Source organism: Triturus cristatus, chromosome 12 (genome assembly GCF_964204655.1).
Source record: "Triturus cristatus chromosome 12, aTriCri1.1, whole genome shotgun sequence".
Lineage (NCBI taxonomy): Eukaryota > Metazoa > Chordata > Amphibia > Caudata > Salamandridae > Triturus > Triturus cristatus.
Window position 1 is genome coordinate 19,195,291 of NC_140595.1, and position 14,745 is coordinate 19,210,035.

At 50.3% G+C, this 14,745-nt stretch overlaps 1 protein-coding gene across 4 annotated transcripts in view; it reads left to right on the forward strand.

Moving 5' to 3' along the window:
• FCHO1 (FCH and mu domain containing endocytic adaptor 1) overlaps nucleotides 1-14,745 on the forward strand; it is a 228,030-nt gene that overhangs the window by 181,535 nt on the left and 31,750 nt on the right. The window lies entirely within an intron of this gene.

A 14,745-nucleotide genomic window follows, 5' to 3' on the forward strand; every position in this document is an offset into this window, starting at 1 on the left:
ATCTGTGGCCTTGTATGAGCTTCACCTTCCAGTGCCCTTCATTCTCTCTCAATTGCAAGTTTGTCATTAAAACTGTTGCCCAAGTATGCTCAACCTGATAGAGACGTTTAGCCTCAGATCCATTATCTTTGAATTCTCCCCAGGTGCCAGACTGAATCCGTAAATGTTTTACAGCAGTACCTCTGCACGTCTGTAGAGGGTGAAGTGTGACTCCATAGCAATGTTGACCACCGGATGTGATGACGACGGAGTCCATATAAGCCCTTCCCTGACGCGCTGATGTCAGTTTTTAGATCTCGCCTACGCAGCGCGCATGTGCTGCATAGGAGACCTTTAGCCGTTGTGCAGCTCTTTTTTCAAAGCACATACTCGTGCTTGTGGTGGCATACACCTTGCAGGAGTGCGCAGCGGCGTGCCACAAGCATGAGTATGTGCTTTGAAAAAGAGCACACTGCGCGTGCACGCATACACGCACGCACCGTATTGCTTTTAAATATCAGCCTTATATCCGCATTGTTTTAAAATATCAGCACCACTCCCGTTAACTTTGTTGAATTCTTGCTCTGATGAGTTGTCCCACTGCATGAAATGCTAAGGCAGTACTTCGAAACTGGATGCGTTAGTATTTGCTTGTCTAAGTAGTTCAATTTTTTAAATTTCGTGTTCTTGTGACCGCTATTTTTAAAGTACTTAGTCTGATAGAAGTCTCCTTAAGGAATGAATTTTGACTACTTTTTTTTTTAAACCCATTCCAGTCCTTACATCATGAGGTCTGCCTCGATGCGAGACATGATGTGCCAATCCTGTGCTACAAAATGTTCATTTTCGGCGCATTGTCCTCCTCTGCCTCTATTCATTCTTCTTCCCTCTGTCACCCCACACTCAGTCTCTCTTCATTCTCTTATCCGGTGTTCACCCACTCTGTTTTCAATACCCTGGCTCCTCCATGTTTTTTTCATTCTTCCACTCCCCTGTCTCCCTGGAATCAGTAAGTAGCTCTCCTTCCTGACTCAGAGCACTTGAAGACGTCATGATCGCACCCAATTTCAGAAACACCATGTTCGTGAATTGATTTCTCCATGGGGAAACTTGAAGTGAGGCTCAAACTCTGTGATAGAAACTGTGGTTTAGATTTTGCATCTCACATCCCCTTAGTGAGGCTGTACCACTCTCCATCGCCGCCCCCATCCGCTGCCTGCCATCCCTCGTCCCATCGCTCGGGCATGTTGCCCAAACCGAGGTACAGTTTTGCACTGTGCCCACTCATCGCCTGGCCCCGCTTATAGCTTTCAATTCAGTCAGAATTCTACTACCGGGCGTAGGGCTGCAGGGCACAGGGTATTATGTTCGCAAGCACCGGTGCCTTACATTGAGGGGTGTAAAGGAGTCTGGTGTACCCCCACAGTAGAATGGGGGCACCCACACATTACATTTCAGAGGGGATCACTCGGACCCTGCTGCCTGCCTGCAAAAAATAAAATGACATATGCAACTTAGAAGTTGAAGCCAGCTGGCCAACCACAGGTCACCTGCGGGTTATATCTGATAGAGACTACTAGCCGCAGATTCCTTAACGTAGAATTACCCCCAGGCGTGAGACTGGATCTGGAAACTTTTTTGCCACAGCATCCCTGCGTGCCGGGGGGACGGCACCATGTGACTCCGCCCTGACGTCGTCCGCATCCGTGACATCAGCGAGGATACAGAAGTCCCACCCCGGCGCGCCTACATCAGTTTTTTCTCTTTTCTGCGTGCAACGGATTGTGTCCTGGCCTGTTTTTGGGCCTTCTATTCTAAACACGCTTTGGCATTCAGTGGAACAGTGTGCGACTGCCTTCGGGCTTCAAAACGTGTACCTCCTGTGTGCGTCCCATGTCGGCGATGGACCCTCACCACGACTCGGAGAGCTGCGACGCCTGCCAGCACCTTATGCCTAATTCATGGCGGGAGCGCCGGATGAAGTTGCTGTCGGCACGCTTGTCCAGGTCGGTGTCATCCCAGCGTCCGTCCTCTACCTCGGAAGCAAGGAACTGCCAGTTTCGTCTGCAACAGCGTCTTTTGCAGCGGCCCCGAGGGCGTGGCTCGCAGGCTGGTAGGTCCTTCAGTTTATCTCCGAGGCCTTGTCCTCCTTTCGCGGTGGGCGCCTGCTCCCCCCGGGACATGCGTCCTCACCTGTCGCCTTCCTATCCACCGTTTCCTGGCGTAGAGGCGAATAGGGCCCAAATGACAACCTACACGGAGGCGCTGCAGGCTTCTTTGACCCTTCCTCCACCTCCTGAGACGTCCGCGGATCCCTTGCCTTGCGCGGGGTCTTCTGTGGAGTTGCCGGCGGCTCCGGCGCTGGAATTTTCGGCTCCAGGTCGTAGGAGAGTGGTGTTGTCGAGGTGTGGTCCTTCGGGGCTCCCCTCTTCAGCGCCTGGCGTCCCTGCCTCACCGCAAATCCCTACGGGGCTCCCTGTGGCGTCGCAGGAGACTCCCGGGACTCCGGGCTTGCCCCCGAGTCCCCCTCGGTCCTCTGAGCATGCAGCTGCCTCACCAGAGGTCGAGCCGGTGCCGCTTTGGTGCCAGGAGCCTTCCTCCCCGGCATGGTGGAGTCACGGGTAGAGGCAGGGACCTAGGGTGCTTTCCGGAGTCCCCCTCAGTCCTCGGCGCGGACGGCTGCCCCGTCTGAGGCCGAGCCAGCGCCTTTTCGGCGCGGCTCCCTTGCCGTTCTGGCGTCGACCCCGCCCCACCCTCATGGTGAGGACGTGGTGGCAGGAGTCGGGCCCACTCCGGCGCCGACTGACACCGCTCAGGCGCCGGTGGTGGACTCCCCGGAGACAGGGCGCCATGTTGTTGCCTTTTTACCGGCATCTTCCAGGGAGGGCTCCTCGCCATCCCCACAGCCTAAATCCTCGAACCCTTCTTTCCGTGGCTCGCGGGTGGCTTTTTCCCTGGCCTCTCCGCCTTCTGGGGTCCCTCAAGTTCCTCATTCATCTGTGTATCCTCCACTATTCCGGGGCTGGCCGCTTCCCCCTGGACATGGAGAACGGCGGCTCAGCCTGCAGCCGTCGCCCACGGAGGAAGTACTTTCTCCTCGGCTGCGCCCTATGGAGGCTAGTGTTGCCTTTCTTCGGGCCATTTCCACATCCGCTGGTATTCTGCGGATGGGTGAACCTGTCACTCCGTTGCCTACGGACAACCTTTTGGAAGTTCTCCACCAGGGCTCTGGTGGCCGGGAGTTGTTCCTTCCCTTTGAAGCGTCACTCCACAATTCTCTTATGGGGGCTTGGGGGCGCTCTGCCACGGGTGATCCAGTGCCTCAGGCACTTCTGCATCATCACCGCCCTGCTTAGCAGGACCCTGTTTGTCTTTCTTTCCACCCTTCTACTCAAGGCTCTCTTCTGCGGAATGCCTTTCCGTGTTTGCCTGTGGTGTTGTTGTCTCGGGAGGCCCGGTGGTTGGATTCATGGGGGCGTAATGTCTTCGCTTCTTCTAGCGCTGCTTTGCAGGCGCTTAACACTTTGTGTGTATTGACCAGGGCTACTTCCAGTCTGTGGGACTCTGTCGAGTCCCTTCGTTCTTATGTCTCTCATGAGGATGCCCATGCTGACCTACGGAGCCATGTGTTGGATGGTAGGGAGTTGGCCGCATTTACTCTTCGTGCGACTTTGGATGTCGCCATGTCTGGCTGCGTGATGCTGTTTTTCCTGAAAATATCAGGGAATGTCTGGTTGATCTGCCCTTTGACGGGGTCCTTCTGTTTAACACTCATGCGGACTGCGCCATTCAGTGTCTTCTAGCGGGGCTCCGTCTACCTCCTCCTCCTCCTCCTCAGTGGGTGGTTTTGTTCATACTCCGGGTCTTAGTGGGAGGTGTTATCCCACTGCTCCTGGAATCTGGTGTTGGGGTGAATGTTACACTTTCTTGAGGTGTTCTGTGTCCTCGATGTCCTGAGTTGACCTACCTCTTCAGTTGGCTGCGGGTTCAGCCCCTTTTGGCAAAGAGTGTTCTTTTTGGCTGCTTACTAAGCCTTCTGTGGTTTCTGCTGCAGGTTTTCTGATTGGTTCTCTGATGCGGGATTGTTTCCCTAAGAGTGGTTCCATACCTCTGGGGCCGTGTCCTACCCTACGTGGGGTATTTGTAGCTATTGGATAGCCCTGCCTTACACTGGGAAGGTGTGGACTTCCCCTTGCGAGTTCCTTGCCTTCCTGGTGGTGTTGTATGCCGCTGGTGCATTTTGTTGGGCAGCTGCGGCGTTGTGCTGTAGTGTTTTTGCCTTTTGTCTGCCGTTTGGCCTGGTCCTCTGTCTGGGGTCCAGAATGGTTATTTTCCTGTGTTGACGACTTGGTTCGTCCTATTTGTTTCTCCTCTTATTTTCCGGCTGGTGGCTGGTTGGCACCCAGCTGCGCCTGCCGGTTCTTCTGGTCCATGGCCAGGGGCCTTGGAGGGAGGCCTGGCGCCCCTGCTTCTGGTTTTTCGGGAGCCTTCTCGGACTATGTTTTTCTCTTCCACCTGCCTTATTACTGAGGCGCTGTTCTGTCTGGCCTGTTGATGTCCAGCTGTGATGAGTTTGGCTGCCCTCTTCACGGGGTGTGTTTCCGGTGGAGGGCTCTTGCCCTCGTTTCTGCTCTTCTCCTTGGAGTCTCTGGGTTGCTCTTCTTTTTTGGTGCTCCCCTGAGTTGCCTGTACCTGGGGCTTCCGGTGGAGGTCCCTGGTCCATTATCTGCTGGCCTCTTTTCACGTTGCCTGTACCTGGGGCTTCCGGTGGAGGTCCCTGGTACATTGGCTACTGGTCTCTTTTCGTATTGCCTGTACCTTTCGGCTTCCGGTGGAGGTCCCTGGTACATTGGCTGATGGCCTCCTTTCATATTGCCCTTCCTTCTCCTGCTTGGTGAGGGTGGGGCTGCCACTTGTTGTCGTGACACATCCCCTGTGGGTCGGTGTTCTCTGCGACACTGCAGTTCTAGTCTTTTGGTGGGGGGGGGGACTGGGCTCTTTTCCCTGTCCCTGTGGCTCATCCCCTGTTGGGGAGGACTGGGTTCTTTCCCTGTCCCGGCGATTATCCCCTGTCGGGGTCTTGGGTTCGCCTGAGCTGGGGAGGTCCTCTCGCAGCCCCTCCTTTCCCTTGGGTATGGCTAGGGTATCTATTTTACGTTAAGGAATCTGCAGCTAGTAGTCTCTATCAGATGTACAAGTTACTTACCTTCGGTAACGATGTATCTGATAGAGACGATTCTAGCCGCAGATTCCTTCACGACCCGCCCTTCCTCCGAGGGCCCTCTGGGTCTTCTGCACTTGCCTGCCTCCGGGTGGTTGCCTTTTTTGAGTGTCTTTCTTATTCCCTCCTTCGGGGGATACTCGCCTTGTTGTTCCCTTCTTGTCTTTATAGGCACTTCTGCACCCTGACCTCCAGTGTGGGGTTCGCTCGTGCGTCTTCTTCCCTTTGTTGCCTGCACTTCTGTCTTTGGCAGTCCCTGGGGTTGAGGTGCCTTGGCTGGTCTTGACTTTGGCGTTCTGGAGACTTTCTCCCTGCTAGTGTTGTCTGAGGTTGTATGGTCATTGCTCTCCGTTCTGACCTTGGTGTCCCTTTCTGTTACGGGCGGTGGTTGCAGACTTCTTGGTCTGCTGTGTATTTTTCACATGCTTCTGCCCCGGAGAGGCTGTTGTATTTGTTTGCGGGATTGCTTTCCAGTAGGGGTGCCCTGTTCTTTCATTCCAGATCTTGGTGCCTCAGTGCCTGGCTCTAATTCTGGATGGTTCTGTTCCTCACCATTGTTTCTTTCCCTTCTGTTTAGTGGGGCTTTTTCGCACACTGTTCCAGTACTCTCACGGTTTTGTTAGTGATGGCTCCGCGTTGTGGCGCGGAAAAGTTCTCCGAAGAAAACTGACGTAAGCGCGCCGGGGTGGGACTTGTGTATTCTCGCTGATGTCACGGATGCGGGCGACGTCAGGGCGGAGTCACGTGGTGCCGTCCCCCCGGCGCGCAGGGATGCTGTGGCAAAAAATTTTCCGGATCCAGTCTCACGCCTAGGAATCTACGGCTAGAATCGTCTCTACCAGATACATCGTTACCGAAGGTAAGTAACTCGTACTTAAACACATTTGTGCCCTATGCCCACATGATCACGAACCAGATGATGAAGGACGCATTATTGTAATGGTATTTTTTGTTTTTCCGAATCTGCGGCCCAGAAGAAGGTGCTTTGCAGTCACCCTGTGTCCCATGGTCCCATGAAAATGTGTTCTTTGCACTTTCGAAGGAAATAGGTTGGAGCAGTTCCCCTCACAGCCGTCTCTGCTGTGACAGGCTCCAGGCAGTACACAAACAGTACCAGTAATGGCAGCAGAGCGGCATGGACACAGCATTGACATCTGCCTTCTGTGTGGGAGGGAGACAACTCACTAGCACTCAGGGCAGACACGTAATGCCAGACTGGAGTCAACCGTTATCACATTTTATTTAAGTAGATGAGCTGTCTGCTTCTATTTCCACATAGCTTACTTTGATAGGACAGAGGCACAGACCACCTTTGACTGGGTTTGTTTGCGTTATTGGGAGTAGAAAGTCATGGGCCTTGATCGACTGGGAGAAAGTAAAGCAGCAATTTACCTTTTCTTTGCACTGTCAACAAGCATTGGCATAGCCAATAGATCTCGCCTTTGGGACCTTATAAGGGTTTAGCCATGCAACAGTTGATGTTGTTGCACCAATGATATTGTGCTGCATAACTAAATACTTAGAAGGTCTCCCAAAAGCGAGACCTATTGGCTATGCCAATGCTTGTTTCTTTTTCACGCTTCCAATGTGGATCCGGTAAGCTGTTCCCCAGGCCGTTTTTTTGGTCTGTTTAGACATTTTTGTTGACTGAACAGTGTGCCATCCTTTTTCCTATGTCCTCAGGTTTCAAACCCTGTGGGTCCTGTGGAAGACAGATATCGGCCACGGACCCTCAAACTCTTTGTATGTGGTGCCTTGTGAAGCACCATGACTCCGACAAGTACGACTCCTGTCGCAAACTTTGCCCAAAGGCGTTGTGGGGACACCGCATGAAGCTCTTACTGGTGCGGTAGTTGCATGCCTCGTGTTGTTCGCGATCTCGTTCTCAACTCAGAGAACGCCTGAGAGCCTGCCAGGAGTCATTCCTGTGGGTGTCTCTCGTTCTTGACATCCAAAGGTTAGTTTAGACACAAGCAGTCAAAGTTGCAGCATTCCCTGACTTTGCTGTGTACGCGCTGCCTCCCCAACACCCCCTCCTGGCCTCTGGCTGTGGAGTCGTTGCAAGAGTCTACCACGCACCTCCCTGCCTTCCCTGCAGCTGAAGCGACTCTAGACCACATGCAGTACTATTCCTCCCTACGTGCCATCTTTGGGCTTCCACCTCCAGAAGATGCACCTTTCAGCCTCAAGGAGGTTAGAGGAGCCTTGACTGAATCCACGTCGGTGGGGTCACCCTCAGTTTCAGTTAGGCCCTCTGGATCTGTAGTTGGATCCCTGTCGGCTCTGGTGCACAGCCCTTCGGAGTTCCAACCTGCAACACTGCTATCCGATCAGCCGTCAGCAGCCGTGCCGATCACCACTACGCCACTTCCCCTATCCGATGCAGAGACGTCGCTGCATCGGTGCTGGACGGCATCGGGCGCGGTCCCAGTGGTACTGTTCACCTCCAACACTTTTCCTCATTCTGAAGAGGGAAAGGATGTCGCACAGCGGCCAGAGCTGCCGATTTGGGATCTGGGTTAGTCTCTCTGGGTCGGAGCAATATCCTTTGATTCTGGGCAAATCACTTAATCTTCCTGTGCCCATGGACAGTGCCTGGATACCCTCCTGAGTGTTATGCGGAGTCTGTGCTTCCCTATAGGGAAGCATTATATGACCTTTTGTTGGGGACTTGGGCTAAGCCCACTGCGGGGGCCTCTGTGGACCAGTCTATAGCACGTAGACACCACCCGCCCCAGATGATCCGGCCTGCCTTCTTCAGCATCCTACTCCATATAGTGTTGTGGTACAGGCCGGTATAGCCTCTCCTGACCTCAACACCCTTCCTAATGTACCTCTGAGCTGGGAATCCAGAACACTGTACAATTGTGGTATGAATATTTTCTCCTCCACCAGTTCAGCATTACAGTCAGTTAATACCGCTTGCATTCTGGGCTGATTTTCCCATGCATTGTGGGATTGCACCTGCTACCGTCGCTTTTAGGTGAGACCCGGAATACTTTTACCCAGATACTCCAGGATGGACAACAGGCGGCTAAGTTGACAATATGATGTGGTATGGACACCACGCATTCAGTGAGTCAAGCCATGGCTTTTTCAGTGGCACTCCGCCATCATGCCTGGCTCCACAACTCCGTTTTTAGGTCTCGCCTAGCGTTGCAGCGCATGCAGTGCTCGCTCGGCGAGACCTAAAGTGAGAGAGGAGATTTAAGAAGGGGGCTTGAAGCCCCGCCCATCATTTTCATTGGGTCGCTTCAGTGTTTAGGCTAACTGCTGGCTTCCCATTGAAAAGGATGCTTTTGGGCCACTGCCTTTTCTCCCTTTTGGACAGCCCATCTGGACTGGGTCGTCTGCTTCACGGCTGTCGTGAAGCACTTTCTTTATCTTTAGGGAGGGCCATCTGTTTCTAATTAGCATGGCCTATGCTACTCCGCTGCTCCTAGTGCCTGTGTGAGGAAGTGTGCGTGCTGGTTAACATGTTTCGTGCCGTGGTTTGGTCCCTAGTGGATCCCCTCGCGCTTCACCATCACCATTTCTCTAAATTAATGCTGTTATTAGACTTATTTTACATTTTCCTGGGATCACTATACTCTGCACCATATATATTTATTTACCTTTTACCATCATGGTTTTCCAGTATTTACCACAATTTACAATACCGGCTTTACCATTCCAAAATGGCGGCCACGCTCAGCCGACGTATCGACTTCCGGGTTGAGTCCCTAGCGCACTTGGGACACGCCTTCCCCGCCCCCGGTTTACTTACGCTTTAAACCACTTAAACACCAGAGTCATCCCATCTACCGCTACTCCGGAGTCCTCTACACGGCAGGGCAGGTTAATAGGCACCGACGAGGGGTTGACTACATGAGTATTACTCCGCTGCTTTACATCGACAGGCTACTGGCAGAGGTATGTCGATGCGAAGAACCCTTACCGATAGCATTTCCTTCTTTACAGTGATTCCCCCTCGCCGCCGCGAGGACTTACGAGGAGGCCCTTTTCCTTCTCGTGAGGGGTAAACTTGTATTTCACTTCCTTCAGATTACTATGCACAATATTGTCGTCACTAATGACAACCCGATCAGCATACTCCAAATGGGATTGTTATTAATTATGTTAACCCCCACTGCACCTTGGTTTATCCCACACGCAGTGTCTACCAGCGTCTCCGCGTTGTGTGACTGCATCACTCGGGTGGCCACCACGATAATACATGAGAGCCTTTTTCTCCAGTTACACTCTTTACAATAAGTATGCACTTCTGTTTGTGTCACTAATGTACACTACAAAATGCATGGTGATATGTATATACAAGCACCATCAAAAAACGAGTGCATGTTAAGTCTTCCACAATTCAGGCTGGTGCACCTTCATCCATCCTCTAACCAGCATGCACCAACAAGCATTGAAAGGGAGTTCCTTTAGATGTCTTTTGATTGTCCAGCATTTATTGACTTGTCTGACATGGAGTATCTATATGTTTGTTTGTTCCTTGTCTTTTGTCTCCCTTCTCTTTCCCCAGGTACTAGGCTGGGACACGAAAACAGTGTCCCCCACAGTGCAAATCGCGCATACCACCTGATTAAGAGGTGCTATAGGAATAAAGAGTGTCCATTCTCTTTTCCTTTTTCATCTCTATGTTTTTTACACATACGGTCCTGACAAACCACGAGGGGATCCACTAGGGACCCAACCACGTCGCAAAACATGTTGACCAGCACGCACACTTACACACACGGGCACTAGGAGCAGCGGAGTAATACCCAGTCCTCTATGCCATCTATCAATAGAGGGTTGCCCTACGCCCCTGTATACATTTTAACCTTACCCCCGGACCTACGAATAAAATTATCCCCACCGCACCGGTGGGTAATTTTAAAGCACCACACCCCTTTTCTTAGGCCCACACATCCGCATGCACAACTGCGGCGTCTCCTAAAAAGGAACTCTGACAAAGAGCCCTCTCGCGGGGCCCATGGGGGACTGCAGCGCCACCCCCACGAGGAGCAACGCCCAGTGATGAAGCATGACACCCGCAAGGGTGTGTGAGGGCACCAAAGTCTAAAGGAGAGACTCCCCACCTAGCAAGGGACACTAACTATAGAGACTTTTTCTTCTCATCTACTCTCTGTGACCAAATCGCCCACTGATCTCTTCTTCTTTTTGAGGAACAGTTCCCACATAGTGATTAATCAATATTTCTTGGGAGTATTGGTACTGGACCTAGTCTTTCTAACTCACTCCCCGTCCCCCCCCTCTTCCAGTTTCATACCTGTCTTCTTGCCCAACAGCTTATATTTTAAAGAAATAAAAAATAATGGTGTTCGCTTTTTGAAAACTAGATCTGCTGCTTCACTATTGAACCTCTCCTCTATCTCCAAAAAGTTTTTGTAGTGAAGCCTTTGACTGTCAACCAGATCCGTGAGAAACAAAAAAAACAGAAACAAAGTTTGCGATTTTAATGTGCAGAACATTGAACACAAGATGGGATTTATTCGCTGGGTGCCTCCCTCTAGTGTCGTACAAAAAATATAATACGATGCGAATCTCAAACCAAATTATGCCTTTGAGTTGAAACAATAGATGTTACCGTGTGCGCGTCATCGGGAATCATTTTAACTTGCTGAGAAGATATAGGTGGAGTCTGGCTGCAGAGTTTTCAACACGCAAAAATCTGCAGCAAGCTCTAAACCTACTCCGATATCTCAGCAGAGGCCAATCCTAAAAATATATTTTTCAATTTTATTGCATGTTCCCTGACACAAACCATTTATTGGGAGCCTGCCCATGCCAGTGGGGTGGGGCAGAGCTCTGGGGTTCGGAGAGATAGGCACGCACTCGTATTTTACCGCAAGTGCCTTTTCAAAGGCAGACACTAGACGATAAATGCGGCGCTGTTACTCATTATTTCTTAACAAGGCTCAAGCCCCCGTAAAAAACAAACCACATCTGGCTCTCATCCCAGCGTGTCCATTCTTATTTTATGTAAATGTCTTTTTTATGTATTTCTTTCCATGTTCTGTCGACACTCCAGCCCAGCCTGCCTTCCCAACGCCGCCGAGGACCCTGCGCGATCTCCGCACCCACAAGGGCTGTTTCGTGCCGTTCTCAGGTACCGTCAAAGTACGGGATAAACAACAGTTCAGGACGCTGGCTCTCGTTCGGCGGCCTGCTACTCATTTCTGCGAGTGTAAGTGCTCTTAGATTCATGCGCGTGTCCGGTTTACTCAACTCTGATGGAAATATGTAGATTGCTGTGGCTCACACATCATCCCCTGTTCTTTCCCTCTTACCTAGGGGTGTTACAGTGGGGGAATGGAGGCAAATACAGGTCACGGGCGGGTCCAACTCTCAATGGTGATAGGTAACTTTCTAGATTAAATGTGCTTGAGGCATCCTTAGTGACCACACCATGTTCAGTGCAGGCACTTGTCGACTGGATTTCTATTGAGGTGACTGGCTGCTATGCTGGTACCAGAGAGTTATCGCATTTGTCTGTGTGATTTAGTGACTAGAAATTGACAGTGGTAGAATTTCTCGATAGGTATTACTTGTATACCACACTTATATTTCTTATCAGACCTAATGTACGTTGGTGGACAGCGCACCATTTTTAAGCAGGTATACGAATGGACAGTACCTGCGTTTCCTAACAGGGGTGCTATAGTTAAGATTTGACAGCGTCAGCACTTCTCAGTAGGAGTGGTATTTAATTATAAGAGATGGTACCACCAGTGCGCAAGGCAAAGCTACTTCGTGAATAATTGTTCCTGGTCCAAGTGTTAGGCACTCTCAGTGAACAAACATATTGCAAATCCCAAGTCAGACGTTTGAATCAAGGGATCTGCGTTGCAACAATTACAGTTTTTATTAAAATTGGATATGTAACCGTCTCCCCAACACACTCACTTTAATGATATGTCTTAAAATTCTCCATGCCTTATTTCCCCATCTCACGTCTTGTCATTTCTTCTTCTCTCTCTGCCCCCAACACACTTTTTTTTTTTTTACTTTAATAAGCGCGGCGCCGTCTTCGTGCTATGCAATAGGTGTTGCTTTTGGTATTGTAAATAACAATGCCTTTTCATTTTTTTAAAGGCATTGCCATTTACAATGTCAATTGCGCAAAATAATGTCATTGCAAGACCTATTGCATTGTTAAAGCTTGTTTTGGGAGGCTGTTCAGGACATCTTGGTAGACCTGACATCTGTTTGTCACACATGCCGACTCTGCATTGCAGCGTTTTAGGAACATTCGGGGTGCAACAGAATCTTAAACCTGTTCTTTCTATGGTATTTTGCTCCCATTGTGCGGATGCACTGTTGCCTATGCTCCCGTTTCTATGTGGACCAGCTTCTGCATGCCTTAGTCATTCCTAGGTATGCTTATGGTACTTTAGTATCCCTTATATGGGATTTCCAGTTATGAATCTCCGGGGAGATGGTGCAAATGGCCTTCCACCTTGCCCCAGCGCCCTCCTTCAGGTGTTCTTCTCCTTCTTACTTATACCGTATCTGCCGAGGCAGCACGATAACTTGTTCATTCGGTGTCAAAGGCCTCTCTAGGTTCCAATCCCGCCACTGCCGGGAAGTGATATTACAGTGGGATGGGTGTTATAGTCCATGGCCTGCGGTATGTTGTCCGTCCCTGGCCTAGGCCGTGTCCCCACATGGACTGTTTCTCTATCACTGTGTTTTGACACTTCTTATCGTGCTGCTCTTGCTCTGCCTTGACAAGAGGGACTCCGGCCTCTGTTCTCTCTGGCTTCCCTGTGGTGGCATCTGGCCGGTATTTCTGCTGTGGGTGGCTCATGCTCAAGAGCTGGTTCTCTTGTACTGCTGCCCTTTATTTAGACTGATTCCTCCTGCGAGAGGATGCTTTTTACTTAACGTTTAGAGGGAACGCCTTCTACCTTTGTTGGCAATGACAACACTTCTACAAGAGTTCAGATACCTACCTCGGCATTTAGTTGCCTCACTGATCACTCTTAAGCTCTCGCCATCTGCCCCTTTCTTTGTGTTCGTGGCTGTTTTTCATCTTGCATTTCCTTCTTCTAATGCGTGTTCCTTAAACCCTGTGGTTCCGTCTCTCTTGGATGCAAGGGGCTTCTTTACCCCCTCTGGATGTAATATTAATGGTGGTTCCTTTCACTCCTCCACAGATTGTGATAGGTTTTCTAACCCTACAAGGTTCGTTATACCACTTCTACTTTTTTTCCTTCTTGTACATTCCCTTTGGAAGATGTGGGGGCCCGGTTTTCCTTTTTAATATATTTTGGTGTATTGAAGACTTTTTTGTGCTTAGATTTATACTTTTCTGTAATTTTTCTGTGCCTGTCTCCTGTAGAGGTATTCTTTCCTGGCCTCAACACTTGTTCTTGTGTGCACTGCGACTCATTCTGTTGGTTCGGCTTTTCTTAAGTAGTGCCTTGTTTTTGGACTACCTCCCCCCCTTTTTCCAATCCAGTATCTTTTATCCAATGCTTCAGCCAGGTCTCTATCTCTCTGTTTCATATCTCTTCCTATCGGATGTTGTGGCTGGATGCTTGTTCTAGGCCTTCTGTGTGTTAGCCTTTGCTTCAGCTTCATCTTCTTATAGACCCAGCATGTTGTCTTGTTTTGTCTATTCTAGCTAGGTTTTTTCAAACCTGCTGTTTTCTTCTAGATATTATCTCAAAGGCCAGATTGTAGCCTTCTCAGTCAGTTGCATTGTTTTCATGTTGGGCTGCCATTATTTTCTTGGAGTGTGTTGTTCTCCACATTCTCCATCTACTTATTGAGTACTATCCGCTGATTGCTCGGCTTCGGCCTCGTATATGGTTCTGATATCATCATAGTGACGGCTTCTCTCTGCGACATATATACATGAATACATACAGATGCATTTTATGTATATATCTAAAAATATGTAAATACTAACATATAAATATATATATAATTGTGTATGTATATATATATGTTCGAGGCATATGAGCTGCAGATTACATACTGTGCATTGATCGCCATCCGGTGTTGGGCCCGGATGTTTGCAGTTGTTTCTCCTCTTGGAAAGTCTTTGGAAGTCACGAGGTATGTGACTCCTCCTTTGGATCATACTGCGCATGGGCTTCGGCTCCATCGTCAGATAGTTTTTTTCCGCCATCGGGCTCGGATGTGTTCTTTGCGCTCCGGTTCCGAACAGTTTACAGTTCTTCTGATCGGCGCGCAATCCTTCCCTTTCTGTGGTATTGTTTTCGATCGCGATCTCCACACTCGACACGACTCTCATCGTTCGAAGTTTTTGATTCCGGTCGTTGACGAAGGCCTTCGGGCCTACCTAAGCTCCGGTCCTGGCTGATGGACAGGACTCCATTTAAGAAGTGTCCTCGATGTGGGTCCAAATTTCCCCACACCGATCTCCATGAGGTGTGCAACCTCTGCCTCGCCCCAGAACACGAGGCTCGATACTGTCCGGCGTGCAAATCCTTCCGGTCGAAGAAGACCATTCGGGACCGAAGGGCGAGGAGTACCATGGCACACTCGTCGACACCGATCCCCGACGA